The 16,511-nt window shown below is 40.5% G+C and overlaps 1 protein-coding gene across 1 annotated transcript in view; it reads left to right on the top strand.

The window, feature by feature from the left end:
* Positions 1-3,296: 3,296 nt before the first annotated feature.
* SEC16A (SEC16 homolog A, endoplasmic reticulum export factor) overlaps positions 3,297-16,511 on the top strand; it is a gene marked incomplete in the record, with an annotated part of 1,997,470 nt that continues 1,984,255 nt past the window's right edge. Inside the window, 1 exon segment of the mRNA XM_044058481.1 lies at positions 3,297-3,470.

Genomic DNA, 16,511 nt, shown 5'->3' with positions numbered 1-16,511 from the left:
TTTGAGCTATAGCCAAAATGTGTGGAATGAGTTATAGCCTGGTAGCACACGGGTGCTTTCTGCCGCTTTAAAATAGGTCTCCGTTACAGCACAAATGTCAATGTTCTCCAGTTTGAGGAGTGCTTCAAGCGAGTACATCTTGAGATTTAGACTTCTAGCACTGAGCAGCATGACCCTCAGATTGCACTTATTTATAGCTGTTATGGTAGTAATTTTTTCTTTGGAACACTGCCTAAAAAACACACTATAGGGGTGGCAAGAGCCTTAACCAGTACCCGGAAAACCAGGGGTGACAGATGCAGGCCAACTATGGCAAAGTATCGAGGTCTAGCAATCATGTCATCCCAAGCAGACAGATACTGGATCCCCTTAGAATGACACCAGAAACTTGGCCAATTTTTGAAGTCAATAATTTTTTGTTTGTACTGCAGTATCATTCTGGGTGATGGTAGGATACTGCTCAGGGCTAGGGTCATATCTGCCTGGGCCAAATAATCCGAGAGCTCCACCATGTCTCTTTTCATGTAGTCCGGGGGGGGGTGCATCTCAGGTCATTCACACCCACATGGACAATGACAGAGTCATACTTGTACTTGTTGTGGAGTGACCTGAGCACATGTGTTATGTGTCGGATTCTGGCACCGGATAGACAATTGACTGTTACATTCAACCTAGTGAATGTGACCTCTGTGTGCCTCACTATTGAGTCACCTATCATTAGTGTATTGAGAAAGGTGTTTAGTCTTAGGGGCTTAGGTTGAGGGGCACACTGTGGAGGTGAGCTATGTGTCCTGTGGTTTGTGTTGTGTTGGGGTGGTTGAATGCGTTTCTATCTTGGAGGTCTCTGCTGTTTAGGTAAATTTCTATTGAGAACCTCCACGAAGGTGGGTGTCTGGTTTGTGTTTTTATGTGAGAGCTGTGATGGTGGATGGTGGATGTTCTGGAAGGCTATGTGTTTCATGTGGTGTGGTGCAGGTGTTGAACTTCTCCTCCTGCCCAACTAGTCCAGTCTTGGCTGAAGAGTGCATAGCTTCCAATTTGGTGATATAAGTACATCTCTTACAAGTCTGAGTGTTGGGAGGTAAGAGGAGAGGATTGTCTGTACACAAGGCAGTTGCTGCACTTCCTTAGAATGCCCAAGTGCACCAGGTTAATAGGAGAAAGCACAGGGAACTGCCCTTTAATCATGCCAGGAAGGGTGGTTGTAACTACTAAGTACTGGAGGTATTTCCGTGAAGAACGACTAGTGCTGATGGCACTTAGGTGTGCCACAATAATTGCTACAAAAACCTGGTGAAGTGCAAAGTGATTAAGCTATTTGAAGTGCATGAAAAAGAGAAAGAACTAGCAAGATCTAAGGGAAAAATCAAAGAGGAGACTTTCTGGCATGAGTAATAGTTTACCTCAGCTTGGCGCTACTGCGTGGAGCTTAAACAAGCACAAACCCGTGTAAATGCGGGCTTTTAAACCAGAAAGTTGAAAGGGATGGAAAAACTGCCCAAATGGCCAATAAACTACAATTTCTGGACCAGAAACCACTTCTCTTGTGGTAGATAGGCTGCCTAGTGCTTTCGATCAGGAGGTTGTTAGTGTCTTAAAGATTTTTGCCTATTTCTGGTGGATCCTGAAAATCATGGACTGAGCATCCACTCATTCAGATTACTCTTGAATAGAGTAAGAAACATACTTTGCCTTACACGGGGAGGAAGAGAATTCCAGATAAGTGGTATTTTCTTTAAGATATAACTAGTCCTCCAGCATGTTCCATTTCATTTGAAGAAGAGAATAAAATCTCTTGAGTGGATGGTTCTGCAGATGTGTAACAGATGTGAAAGGATGGGGTCGCTAGAGGCTCTGTAAGTGAGGCAAAGATTACCCCTCAATAGTCTGAAAGATACCAGTAAGAGGTACAGGTCTTTGAGACAATCAGTGCAGCTTTTGCGATTTAGGCTGTTGATTTTCTTAATGAAAATGCATGGTAGTTGCTTCAGTTGTGTCAGGTGATTGGGCAAGTACATACCAAAGGGATCATTATACCTCATAATTGGCCTAATGAATGCAGTACACAATTGAATGATCACTCCCCTGGACGTGGATGCCATACCCTTACTAATCTAGCCAATGAAAAAGGACCACCTTACAGCACTGGATACTTAGTGATTGCCACACCACTCATTATCTGCATAACTTTCCTGGTCTCTTAGTAGTTTGTCAGTTTTCAGGGTTGTGTTGTCAATACGATAATTGCATTGATCATCATGAAGAATACAGTTTTACATTTATTGTTGTTTAGTTTTGGGCCATGGCTCTGACACAAGCTATTTGTTTGGGAAAAGCCTTCTAGAAGGATGTTGGTATCTTCTGAAAGTTTGTGATGGCACCAAGTTTACATCTGTCTGCAAACTTGTCAGTCATCAGACCTTAACATTACCGTTGACCTACTTGAAGTTGATGCCAAAGAGCAGTGGCCCAAGGAATGAACAATTAGGAAGACAACTAACGACAGGTCCGATGGAGGAGGTAGAGCCACCCACCCTAACTTCATGGGTAATATTTATGAGCCAGTTTGTTAGCCCACAAGTTATTTACACTTGTGTGTGTGTATATATATGTATATATATATATATATATATATATATATATATATATATATAGTGATAATGAAACTTTGTACGGACTTGAATCGCTTATGCAATATTGTAAGTATCCTTAAAATGATCTAACTAACAAACCAAAGAGTAAAGCCAGGAGATACGAAGCTAAATTTGAGGAAATAAATCATATCACTTTGTCTAAATTATAGCAGATGAAAACTGCTTAGCTCTTCAACCTTCCAACTCCAAAATGCGGAACACTACTTTTCATAATGTGGAACAAATGGGCAAAATGTGGAACACCTTCTAACATATTGGTAACAACTTCAATTAGGAAGCTCACAGGATGGTTAAAACGTGCTACGTTTTATTTATAAAAAGTTCTTTCGATTACTCAATAGATTCAGCCCTATTTGCCATAGGTTTCAGTTAAAAATTCCCCAAGTCTGAATGTGCGACAAACTCTTTCAATGTGGAACTTCGAGGAGCATTGGCTTTTCAGACCCAAAATGAGGAACGTTCCTCCTAATGAGGTACAGTTGAGACGTACGGAAACTGTACAATAAATAATAACCTTACTCTATAAACTTCACACAGAACTCGCACATTCAAAACAGATAACAAAAAAGATGAACGTCAGAACACGGCTGTCACGTGAAATAAGGACGTCGATAGACCAGTTTCTCGTTGGGAGCAGTATTATCTACGTAATAATATGGCGAAAGCTTAGTGAGGAGGATGTACACGTCGCCAAGCAGGATGTTTAAGATGGCTGCGAATTGTATGTTTATATCTGTAGTGTACATGCAACACCGAAGAATGATTTTCTTTTTGGTATTTTAATAAGTTATTGGCACATGATTTGCAACATTACAGGTGAGATACACGTAACCGATTTCTTATTGGCTGCTGCATTTGAGTCTGACTGCTGTGAATTATTTTGTTAGTTTTACATTTGTTGTGCATGCAGCTGTCGGGAGTCTGTGGTGAGTTTTATTATTAATGGCCCTTGGAGGGCATCGTTGTGAATGCTACTTTATTAACTCGGTGGGTTCTTTTACAAATTGAAGATTATGTGTGTATCCACTTGAAAATGCTGCCCCAGTTAAAAAAGTAGCCTGAGCTGTGTTGCTATTGACTGACATTTGCTGGATAGTGCAGGATTGAAAGTGTAAGCAACAACAGTTGTTTTACATCTGGGATACTTCTTTCTCAACTGAATGAGGTTTGGAACGGTTTGCTTTGCAGATGACTTTATGAGATTGAAGTGGCTTGAGCTAAAAATACCTTGTGATAGTTTGCTGATTTTTTTGGTACACGTTTTAATAGTTATTTTGCTTTGAAAGCTGTCTATAAAGGAGGAATTGTAAAATTGTTGATGCTTGAAGTTAGAAGTGTCACAAGTGTTTTAAAATGTAAATTCATACTTCACTTGAAATTATAGTATTGATCTCTTGGGGAACTTTGTAAAATCGTAGCAATTGGCTGATCAGCTTGTTGTTATGCCTCTCTTTCACTATTTCTTACTGTATAAATATTTCATTCAGGCAGGTGTGCTTTTGAGTTTTCAGTCCATGTAGCTCTTTTCTTTTCATTGCCTAAAACTTTAATACTGTTTCACAGAAGGTTAGTAGTGCCTGAAGTAGAGTTGTTAAACAAGTGATAGTGTCCAAACGGAAGGAAAATCCAAGAATGCATGAAACCTTTATTTAAAGCTATTTCAGAATATGTCTTGGTGGTGGTGAAGAATGTGAAGCCTGTGTGACAGGTGAGGACATTTGCAGCTGAGCTAAACCATGTAAACTTGCCATCACAGCTTTGTGCACATTTTTTAAATATTTATGTATGTGCAAATATAGACACAGACACCTGTTTTATATCTGCCTTTGTATTTGTTGCTCATGGTAGAGTACTGCTCCATCAGCACCTATTGAGTTTCTTTCCAGATGTGCAACATACAAAAGACAGTAAAATAAGTGCTTTTTTGCACAGTAATGTGTGTATATTAGAAAACAAATAAGATTCATCATTTCATGTTTTTTGGGAATTAAGTGTATAGAAGCTTAAAATATATTTTTAAGGCTGATAAAAAGTTTATGGATTGTTTACTTTGGTGTGTAAGTGCATATCAGCACTGTCAATATCATGTTTGTGTGGATTAGTTGATGTGTCCTTGCAAGAGAATATGCTATGATAACTTGTCGGGATGTCAGGGAGGTGATGTTGGACCTTGCATACTTCTTTGCCGAGGTAGGTAGCATTTTTTTTTTGTAAACATCATTATTGAATTATCTGTGACATAGGCAAATGTATATGAAAGAAATCAAATAATATTAAATTAATGTTTACAAATACTATATATAATACCTATTTTTATGTATCATATAATCAAAGCAACATTACATAAATTGTTCAGTTTCTGCCTTCTCTTAAACTTTATTCCTCATTTTTTGTATATATCGTTCCCACAATTTTCATTTTCCCTATGTAATTATTCCTATCATTATCTAAAAATCCTTATAGGTTCATTATTTCTTATAGGTTCATAGGTAGGTACTAGGCTATCGGCCCTAGGGCCCATACAAGCCTAGCCAAAAAATGTACCCTGGCTTTCGCCACCCAAGAAAATTATTTTCCTATGCCCCTGTCGAGCAGAGCCACAGAAGTGATCCCCAGGGTGAATTTCCCATCCAATCATCAAGATTTTTCTTGAAGAGTGCTAATGAGGAGCTCTGTTTGACATAGATAGGTAGTCTGTTCCAGAGTATGGGAAGTTTCTGGGACAGGAATCTATCCTTATAGCATGTTCTGTTTATTGTGGTGACAAGGTTAAGGTCCCTAGAGCGTGTAGCTCGGAGGGATTGGGATTTTTTTAAGTGGAGCATGTCCAGCAGCTCTGGGTTTGACATTGCTTTGTATGTTAGGCAAAGATCGCCCCTGAGTAGGCGATATGCGATGGAGTAAAGCTGTAGTTTTTTTGAGACGGTCTGCATAGGGCATCTGTTTGAGGCCAGTAATCCTCTTTGTGAGGTATTTCTGTGGTCTTTCCAGTTGTTGTAGATGTCTTGTGAGGTACATACCAAAAGGGGCATTGTACTCTATAATGGGTCTAATGCGTGATGAGTAGAGGGGAACAATGACCTCTTTTTTTTTTTTTTCTGGATGAGAATCCTTTTGTGATGAGATGAGCCGAGCCACGTAGAAAGATTTCCTGACCACTGTGGCGATGTGATTATCAAAGGAGAGATTACTGTCCACCTGTGTCCCAATGTCTCTTATCACATTTTCGGCATTAAGTAGACTACCAGCTATGTGGTAGTTCCTGGGTACAGAGTTTTTACCAAAGGGGATGACAATACACTTTTTGGCATTGAGCTTCAGGCCATGGCTTTGACACCAGGAATCTGTCTCAGTGAGGCCCTTTTGTAGTTTGTCCACATCGTTAGGAGTTTCGATTATGGCTCCTAGTTTGCAGTCATCTGCAAACTTTGTTAGCCAAAGACCTTCTGTGTTGGCCTGCACTTCAGAGAAGTAGATACCAAACAGGAGAGGACCCAGGCCTGAACCCTGTGGTACTCCACTTGTCACTGGTCTGATGCCGGATTTGGGATCCGCTACTTTCACAGTGTGGGTTCTGTCCATGAGCCAGTTGGCAACCCATCTTATGACATAGGGATTTATACCTAGTTTAGTGAGCTTATCTATAATTCCAGAGTGGGGGATGGTGTCGAAAGCCTTGGCGAGATCTAGGTAAGCTGTGTGAACCATTTTACCATCATCTATGGCTTTGGTGACTGCTTCAAAGAAGTTAATCAGGTTTAGGAGACATGATCTGCCTTTTACAAATCCAAACTGAGTAGGGTCCAGAGTTTGGAGATTACCAATGTCTTTGTTTATGAGTTCCATGATGATACGTTCCATGGCCTTGCAGACCAGGCTCATCAGGCTAATGGGGCGGTAGTTCCCGGGGTCCGTCGTGGCTCCCCCTTTGTGGAGTGGGATAACTGTCGCGGTGCGCCATTCACTGGGTACAAAGCCTGAGGTGAGGCTATGATTGAACATAGTACTTAGGTAGGGTGCCAGTTCATTCTGTAGTTCGTGTAGAACGCAGCCTGAGATATTGTCAGGTCCCATGGATGCTGTGTTCTTGGCTTTGGAGAGTGTGTTTTTTACCTGTGCAGCCGTGATTATAGGAACTTTGCATTCTTCCGGTATAGAGATGAGCCCTGTAGGGGGTGAGAGGGGGGTAAAGTTAGCACTGAACCTATCTGCTAGGATGTTGGCAATATCAGTTGGTTCTGTATATTTAGTGCCATTATGCTGTAACTCAGAGCAGATCTGAGTGTTCCCAATTAGATTCTTGACATTGCTATAGAATGCTTTGTGGTTGTCTTTAGAGTCAGTGGCAATTTTGTTTTCGTAACTAGCTTTGGAGGATTTTATGAGGGATCTCAACTTCTTACTGAGGTTGACCAGGGAGTTCCTCCAGTTATGGGATTTTACTCTTTTTTTTGCAACAGTTTCTTTCTTCTGTTGTAGAGTTTGTTTATGGCAGAGGACCACCAGATTGGCTTCCTTTTTTTTGGAGGATAGCATCTTGGTACTATTAGGGATAGCATGATCCATGCACTCATGTAAGTGCTTATAAAGTGCATTTGTGTAGGATTTGGCAGTCATACCTCTATTGTCCGTCTGCATGGGTGTCATGAAGTTTGCCACTTCTGTCTTAAGAAGTGTGAAGTTGGCTTTTGAGAAGTTTTTTACGGTGGTTTCCCTAATTGGGGCTGGGGGTGGGATGTGGATATCTAGGCTGATTAGCTTGTGGTCGGATCTGACCAACGAGGAATTGACCTCTGGTGTGGAACATCGGTTTCCCATGTTGGTGATGACCAGGTCTAGGATATTGCTGCCCCTGGTGGGGTGTGAATACGTTGATCCAAGGCGTTGGAATTTATGAATTCTAGAAAACGTTGAGCAAAAGAGTTGGTACATGAGTAGTTTTCCCAGTTAATGGTGGGGTAGTTGAAATCGCCCATTATTAGGGTGTTGGGTTGTACCCTAATACTTTCCAGTGTATCAAGAAATGGGGAGTGTGAATCCTGGGGCATGGTGGGGGGTCTGTAGCAAGCTACAATTTGGATTGCGGTCTTGCCCAGAGTTAGTTGCACTTGGATAATCTCGGATGCATTATGCTGTGCAACTAGCCTGGAGGTGTGGATATCCTTAATGAATATGGACACGCCTCCGCCTTTAGTGCTTTATTCTGGATTAGGTGGCCGAAAGGTGTGGTATGAATTGAAGCCTGGTAATGCAGGGGTGCTCTCTGGAGCTTTGAACCAGGTCTCTGTCACTGTTCTCCATTTTAAGGAGTGCCTCGAGTGAGTGCATTTTGAGGTTTAGACTTCTAGCATTGAGTAGCATTACCCTCAGATTTTGCTTGCTTGTACCTGTTACGGTGGTGAATTTGTCATTTGAACCTTGCCTAAAAAAGGCACTATAGGGGTGGCAAGAGTCTTAGCCAGTGTCCAGAATCCTAAGGGCGACAGGTGCAGGCCATCTCTGGCAAAGCATCGTGGACTGTCGATCATGTCGTCCCAGGCAGACAAATCATTTTGTCCTTGTACTGTGGTATCATTCAGGGTGATGGCAGGATGCTACTCAGGGTTAGGGTCATACCTGCCTGGGATACAAGATCGGACAGCTCCTCCATGTCTCTTTTCATGTAGTCCAGGGAGGTACGTCTCAGGTCATTCACACCAACATGGACAGTGACAGTGTCATATTTGTACTTATTGTGGAGTGACCTGAGTGCATGCGTTATGTGGCGGATCCTGGCACCTGACAGGCAGCTGACAGTAACTTTCTCCTTGTTTAGTCTAGTGAGTGGAACATCAGTGTGCCTGACTATAGAGTCACCTATGACTAGAGTGTTGGGTACGTTGTTATGCCTTATAGGCTGTGGTTGAGTGGCACACTGAGTTTGTGGGCTATGTGTCATTTGGGTTGTGTTGGGGGGTGGAGTTTGCTTGCGTCACTGCCTCAAGTATACATAAGATTTTGATTTCATTTTTAGTAATTGTTTTTTGCAGCCACCAAAATTAAACGTAACAAGACATAACTATGTCTAGGTAATTCAAATCTCCTGTATCTCAGAAATAGATTTCCTTAGTTACACTAATTTGCTAGCTCAGTATTCCTGACGTGTAATACTCTGTAGGGAATTTTTAACGTCTGCCAACATGTTACATTTCAGGTACGTATGCTCCCAATGTACCTCTTACTTTCTCATTACACCTCCAACATTTGTCATCTGCCTGAGGAAAAAAAATCTTTGGAATCTGGTCGTGGTATGAGTATCTATGCAAACACTTCCAGGCAAAAATCCTAAATCTTCTAGATTTTGTTGCATATTTGGGAGCCATATATGAATTTCCATTGTATATTTTAATCTTTTTTTTCCCGGTCTTTTTTGACACCTTCTAATTGATTCCTATAGTGATCATGAAATATTGTATATGCCTAACCAATTCTTCCTTTTTTAACAGCAGCTTCTGTTCTAGAGTCAAGTTAAAAACTAAACCAGTGGAGGTCTTTCATTTAGAATTCCCCTATCCCTTTCTTTGTACTAGCCTGCAACCAAAATGTCTTCTTGGCCTCTTCCCATTCTGTTATCTTTCTCTCTCTCTCTAATTATAAGTAGTATTACTGTAACTAAGTGGAGCTAGTGACTCATTGTTTAGGCCACCACAAAATGATATAATGTGCAGAATTGCCAAAAAGAAAATGCAAAACAAATTTTCAGGGTAATAAGTGAAGTTTGAGAAGACTGCTACTTTTAAGCTTAGTTTAATATTTGTGTGTAGTACAACATTGTCCCTATTAAGATGCAAGTACCTGGAGATGGTAAAGTTTTTTGGCTGTGCACACGTCATAAACCTATGTTTGCATTTTAGTGTAGTAGAAGTGATGGTGTAAGGGGTTTTGTTTTATTAATCTGTACTTTTGTTAGTTACTTTATAGGTTCGTATGTGTATGCTTGTCCAACTACCACTAAGATCTTAGTAAGTGTAGCCATGCAACCCAAATGTAGTTAGCAGGAAAAGACAGTTGGTTCATACATACTCTTTTGGCTTAGGTAGCAGCTCCTGAGAAAAAAGAGCACACCCTAATCTTTTGCATAGTGTTTACTGTTTTGTTAAACTATTAGTGTGGTACCGAACTCTCACCAACACTCAAATGAATTTTTTTTAAAAAATTCACTGAGATTTTCTTTCTTGGGGGAGCAGGGTGGTGATATCCCCTTTAACCCTGGCTTTTATTTGAAAATGTGTATAAACGCTGTACATAGGAACATGCCTTCTGCTGGTTTTTTAAACATATTTTTATTTTATTTATTATTCATTTACCAGGAAAGCCCAACTTGGAATGAAGTCAGTGTTCCGTGGAGGCCCAGGGAGAAATGCTCCAGATGCTTGTCTTTGTAATTTTGTAATTGTTGTATTTGTAGTTTTGTAATTGTAATTTTAACTTTAATTTGGCTTGTTATTAAAGCTGGACCGTGTTTTTTGTTAAGGGATGCATTGACCTAAATGAGGACATTTTTAAACAACTTTCTGTAAACGCATTGCACAAGCACTACCTGTTCCTTGGTAAGAATTGTCATGGGGGGAAGAGTTGCTTTATATACAGGATCTTAGCCCTAGTAATGGGGACATAGGGTATATGTCCTCAAACTAGATTTAAAGGACCAATGTGGGCAGAAACTGGAAAAAAACATTTTTTTCTTTCTTGTTGTGAAGTTCCTTGCAGTCCAAACATGAGTAGCACAGTAAGTACTTGTGCTGTGCAGTCCAAACGCAAGTAGCACAGTAAGTACTTGGAACTGTTTTTTTTTTTTTTTCTCATCCTGAATGTTGTCATGGTGGTAAACATGTTGCTGTGATCTTGCTTTCTTTAAAAACTGCTGCACTGTACGGGCACAGATAATGAAATTGCAGTGCTGTAGTCTTATCTCTTCAGATCACAGTCCCGTTCACTTAGAAATAGATATACTGAAAAATATCGTCATCTCTGAGATTCTTCCATAACTTTTGCAGTAACGCTTGCATGTCTTTCCCATATGTCTTATGTCATGTGTAAATGTTGTTTGTAACAAAGATATATATAAAAAAAAAAAAAGCTGACTACATAACTTTTGAAAAGTGATATTTTTAGGGTTGGGTCCTGCTTCCTTCCCTGAGTTGGGACAGTGTCATATTGCATAGCTTGCAAAGCTTGGCTATTCAGTGATTATTGCTGTTTGTCATGTTTATTTAACTTCAGATTGTAGAATACATTACAGGTGTACATTGCCAGGGAAAGTAAGTCACAGGTTTTGAGCCTGAATAGCTTTGACATTATTGGGTGTGAAGTAAAAGAGAGCGATGGGTTAGTTGTGTGCTTTTCCATAGAAAATACATTCAGATATGACAGGCAAAGTGATGCAAATGCAAGGAGACAAATTCCTGAATAAATTGTTATAGATTTGTTCATCTGCAAAATGGTGAGCACTGGCATTGAGGAAACTAAGTTAGAAATGCTAAAGAGGTGAAGAAGCTTGTAAGTCATTATTTTTAATAAGCAAAAGTACAAGGATCACCTAGTGAGGAAAATGCACTGTTACGGAAAGTAAATATGTTTAGGCCGTAGCAGGACTTTTAAAGTTGAACAGTGTCCCAAGCGTGACATTTTAGTAAGGCTGGCCAGCATGTGTCATCTGAGCGTAATTTGTCATTTAATTTGTGAATTAAGACAGAAATATGTATTTATTGGAGAAGTTTGTTCATGTCTTATTTATGTGAACTTTTTTCACTGGAGTAGGGTACAACACTGACTAAAAATAACCAGTTTCAGCTTCAAGCCAGAAAATTTTGCAGCATTTAATAAGCATATAATTACACAGTTACACAGAGGGAAATACAGTAGTAAATAGTTATGTGTGCCTAAGAAGTTAAGATCCCAGAAGTATCTTGTTTGCTGTGGGTATTTGTGACTTTGCGAATGTTTATTCTTTAGAGTGTTGACTTCTAATAAGGTAGTACTTGCTGATTTTTCTCCAGACCAGTCATGGATCTTGAACTACGTTATAGCTCTTAATTGCTATAATTTTATAGCTGTAACCCATTTTTTAGAGGAATTTTGTGCAGGAGCTAAAAAGAGTTTCACTTCTCCATAACTGTAACATTTGTTCTCCATAACTGTAACATTTGTTCTTTTCAGAGTGTAATTTTCTTGTTGCAAAATATTCTCTACACTGCTGCGTACAGATAAAGAATAGCTTGACTTTAACACTGAAATATTTAACTCCCTTCTAAAAAAAATGTGACCCCCCCCAAATATCTCCAGTTAGATGAAGCAGTCCAGTACTTCAACAGTAAATTCCTTGATATCCTCAACAACACAGCTCCCCTTAGAAAAATTCGTACAAAAGCAAAACCAGTCCCATAGCTAGCAAAAGAAACCAAACTACTCATGAAACCGAGAGAGAACCTGGTCACACTACCAAACCAACAAAAAACAAACATCCCTACTTAATTATCGCTAGTTAAGAAACTCTGTCAAAATCAATAAGAATTGATTAAAAAAATAACTACGGTTTCACAATCCCAACAGAAACGTCAAAATAACCCCTAAAAATTCTGGAGTGCCATAACACAACTCAAAAATGCCAAACAATACACTATTCCTGCCCCTTCAACCCCTAACAACTCAGAGTTCATCGCCGCCCAATTTAATTTACACTTCACAAGTTAAATACTATCCCTGCTAAATAATGACAGAAACACCCCACTAATAGTTCCTTCCAGCTCTTCTTCCAATCACAAGTCTTTCGCTATCACACCTATACAGACCATCTACATAATCTGCTTAAAAATACTTAAACCAACATTAGTTGCAGTTGATGAACTCCCAAATGAATTTCTTCAACTTGCAGCTGATGCCATAGCATACCCAGTTTCCCTGTTAATTGACTTTTCCATCTTGAACGTTGTTTTCCCAAACTATGCAAAATCTCATACATTATCCCCTTAACAAAAGTGGCACTTCAACACAACTGTCAAACTGCATACCAGTCGCAGTACTTCCACCCCTGGCTAAAATCCTCAAGAAATGCAAGTATTCACAACTAATGCCCTATCTACTAGTCAGTTAACTTCTCTCAAACTTTCAGCATGGGTTTAGACCAAAGCACAGCACCACAACCGCTCTTATAAGCTTCACAGACAGTCAGTCGGCTTGGAAACATAGGACAATTTGTGTCATCTAGCTTCCTCAACATGTCAAAGGCTTTTGACACTGTTTCACATAAACAACTTCTTAACAAGCTTGCCTCCTAAACCTTTCCCAAATGGTTCCATAGCTGCTTGTCAGAACGACAACAAGCAGTCAAATGGCAGAACTAAATCACAACTCTACTACCAATGTCAGTAGGTGTACCACAAGGTTAAATTCTTTGACCACAACTCTTCACCATTTTTACCAACCATCTCAGTTCAACAACCCAGTCAGCATGCATTGTACAATATGGAGATGATTCGTATCTGTGCAGCCACCACTATTCCAAAACTCTTGCAAACAACTCAAAAACATTTACAGACCTAGAACAATAGCTGCCTTTCAACTCATACTTAACCCCAATAAAACCGCATTAATACTATTCTCAAACAGCAAAACAGCTCAGCTTCCCATCCCTTTCATTAGCGACTCCAACACTAGAATTCAACCTGTGGAACACACCAAGTTGCTAGGCGTCACTATTGACAGTGCTTTTAAATATGGCAAACACACAGCTGAGACAATCAAAAAAATACACATCAAACTAGGATCTCTGTACAGCCATTCTTCACCCAAACTTCCAGACAGGCCATCAGAACACATCTTCTATTCACCTTGTATGCCTCCCCAATGTTTACAAATCTAAGAAAACACTGACCTAAACAAGCTGGAGACCTGCTACATTAAATAGTCAGGTTTGCCTCTAACCACGCAAACAGATCCCACCACTGCTTAGCTCTCTGCCAACTAAACTGATCGAACTTCCAAATCTCTTTTAACCTTGAACCAGCTAACAACTGCTTATACCATGATACACCAATCAGATAATTGTCCTGCCCTCAAAAACTTAGTCCAATTCTACTCTAACAGTAGACCTCTCTGATCAGCCATCAAATTTATTATTTGCAGTTACTTGATCAAATAATAGTCACGGGAATGCTCTGTTCTTCAAATATCTACAGTCTGGAACTCTATTCCCCAGCATACAGTTTTCACAACCAACTCCTCCAGTTTCAAAAAGCTTCTAAAGGAACATCTTACAAGTAACTGGCTATCTTCTTGCTCTTCCTCAGGCAGATGAGACTTCACTCTTCGTTTCCTACTCCTAATCCACTACGACTCTTCTCTGAAGCCCCCACTGCTTTCTCTTCATTTTACAACTCTCATTACTGATCACAGTACTTTTCAATCTCTCACTACTATTCAGTTTCTCCCTTCATCTTAACAAGTCACCTTGTATTACCCCAACATCAATTACGGGATCACTTTCAGTACTTGCAAACAACTTGTACCTAACTTCTAGTTCTTCTTTTGGCTTTTTCTGGTTAGGGGTCACCAGAGCGGAACTCCGGTCTGCTAATGATTGGCAGTATATTTTTTATGGGTGCCGAGGTGCCAGCTCGATGCCCAACCTTCAACAAAGGCACGCCTATTCTACGCATGTCTTTCGAATGCCACTCGTCCGCGGGGAGAACATGCAGACTCCACACAGACGGCGCTCCAGCCGAGAATCGAACGGGAGAACCTCTTGCTGTGAGGCAATAACGCTACTGCTGCACCACCGTGGCTGAACACCTAAATCCACTATGGTGCTTTAACTTTCTCTCTTCATCTGACCCTTTCAAACCCCCCCCCCCGATGTTGTCCTATAGCTTATAAATAATCTGAATTTGGGTATATTGTATAGCACCTGATGTACAACACCTGAATTGTAAGTACATGTTAACCTTATGTGTTCTAATGTAGGTCATATTATAATATATTTTGGAGCTTTTTTAATGGGGCCTCTGCTGAAAACGGGCTACTAGCCCGGTTGGACACTCCCAGTGAACAAATGTAAAATAAATAAAATAAATAAATAAATTGACTGTCTCGTGGGATTGGATGAACTGTTATAACACCTCAGGAATTTGTCTCCTTTGTGCAGAATCCATCCATCCACAACCCCTTTTCCCATTTTTGCACATGGGGATGGGTGTCACTTCAGAAGTGACAATCCTGTAGAACCGAGGTTTACACCACTGGGTGGCTTGCCCTGCCATGGTAGTTCTTCCACACTACACTCGCATGTGCGTGCCCACACACTCACACCTATGGCCAATTTAGAGAGTCCAGCCCACCTATTGCATGCCTTTGGAACGTGGGAGGAAACCAGAGCACCCCAATGAAACCCATGCTAACACAAGGAGGACATGCCGACTCCGCACAGAAGGCACCCCAGCTGAGAATTGAACCAGGGAACCTCTTGTTGTGAGGCAACAGTGCTGTCCCTGCCACCCTGTCCTTGGTCCAGAAATTGCGACATAATGAGGTTTACAGCCCTTCATTTTTTCCCCAGCTGCTAGAGTGCCACATCTGTCATGTATGTGGGATTTGCATTTTTTTTACTTTTATTTTATAGCTGCCTTTTTTATCTTTTGCTGGGGTTACAGATCTTTTGGTCATAGCTCTATTGCTGTGTAGTGATGGAGAGTTTCTGAGGCTTAAATGTTGAGAAACCTGATACTGCAAGGGGGGGGGGGATGTTAGCAGCGCCCTGCACCTAATTGGTTGATTCCTAGCTTTCCATAACATCTAATTGAAGTACTCTTCTGTAGCTGAAGAAGAGAGGGTGTTTACAACATGGCAACACATACCAGAGTGCGTCATTGGAAATGTTTTTGACTCTCTTTTTCAGAGATTGTGAAAGTAAGCAGAAATTTTGAGGTCTGGCTTTCTAAGTAAGTGTGGGTGAAGGGAGACCCTGCATGAGAGGGGCACAGCATTGTATTCTTGTCTTGTGGAGACAGAAAATTTTAGAAAAAAATAACCTTTTGTTTGCTCCATCAGGTCCTTTTTGGATTAGAACAAAGTAAAAATTAGTAATAACTACTTAATAGGCTGCATGGGTATTGGTATTGTACAGGATATCAGGATAAGTTATCAAAACTTTTTTTTTTTAATTTAGGGATCACAGTAGGCATTTGAGATGGTGTCTGTATATAGAGCTATTGTATAAACTGCTTTCTGTAGTCCACAATGGAGTTCCTCAGCCTTACGTGGCCTACTGTGTGACTTTAAGCAAGTCATTTAAACGGACAGTGCTGTGGGGCAATTGGGATATTGGTCTAAACTCCTCAGTTGTCTCCTGGCCTGCATGCCCACTGGCTACCTATGAACTACTGTCAAGAAAGCATTCTATGTATATCCATTTCATGTGGATGCACAATTGTGTTGTTTTGGCATTGAGAATTTTTAATTCACCCTCACCCCCAGAGACACTGCTGGTTTCTGGCACGCTACCCTGCACAATCCATTGTCCTCCAGTTACCTCCATAGCTCCACAAGATGGTCACTGATGTGTCGATTTGCTGGGAATGTTTTCTGACTACTTTGAAAGTTGACTTTATGGTGGCTAGTGATGTGGACATCCTCCAAGAGCGTCCCACTCAGACAAATGACTGGTGTTAGAAACATGACCTCCAGCTGAATACCAAAAAAATGCATCATCATCCCTTTGGGGAGAGTGACGTCCCCACAAATTATCACATTAATAACAATGCCCTGAGCACTTAAATTATCACAATAACAACGTCCTAAGCACTCAATAAGTCGTGAGGGATT

This window comes from Protopterus annectens, chromosome 16.part0 (genome assembly GCF_019279795.1).
Source record: "Protopterus annectens isolate FY-2018-M chromosome 16.part0, PAN1.0, whole genome shotgun sequence".
Classification (NCBI taxonomy): domain Eukaryota; kingdom Metazoa; phylum Chordata; order Ceratodontiformes; family Protopteridae; genus Protopterus; species Protopterus annectens.
This window is presented reverse-complemented; position numbering and strand designations above follow the sequence as displayed.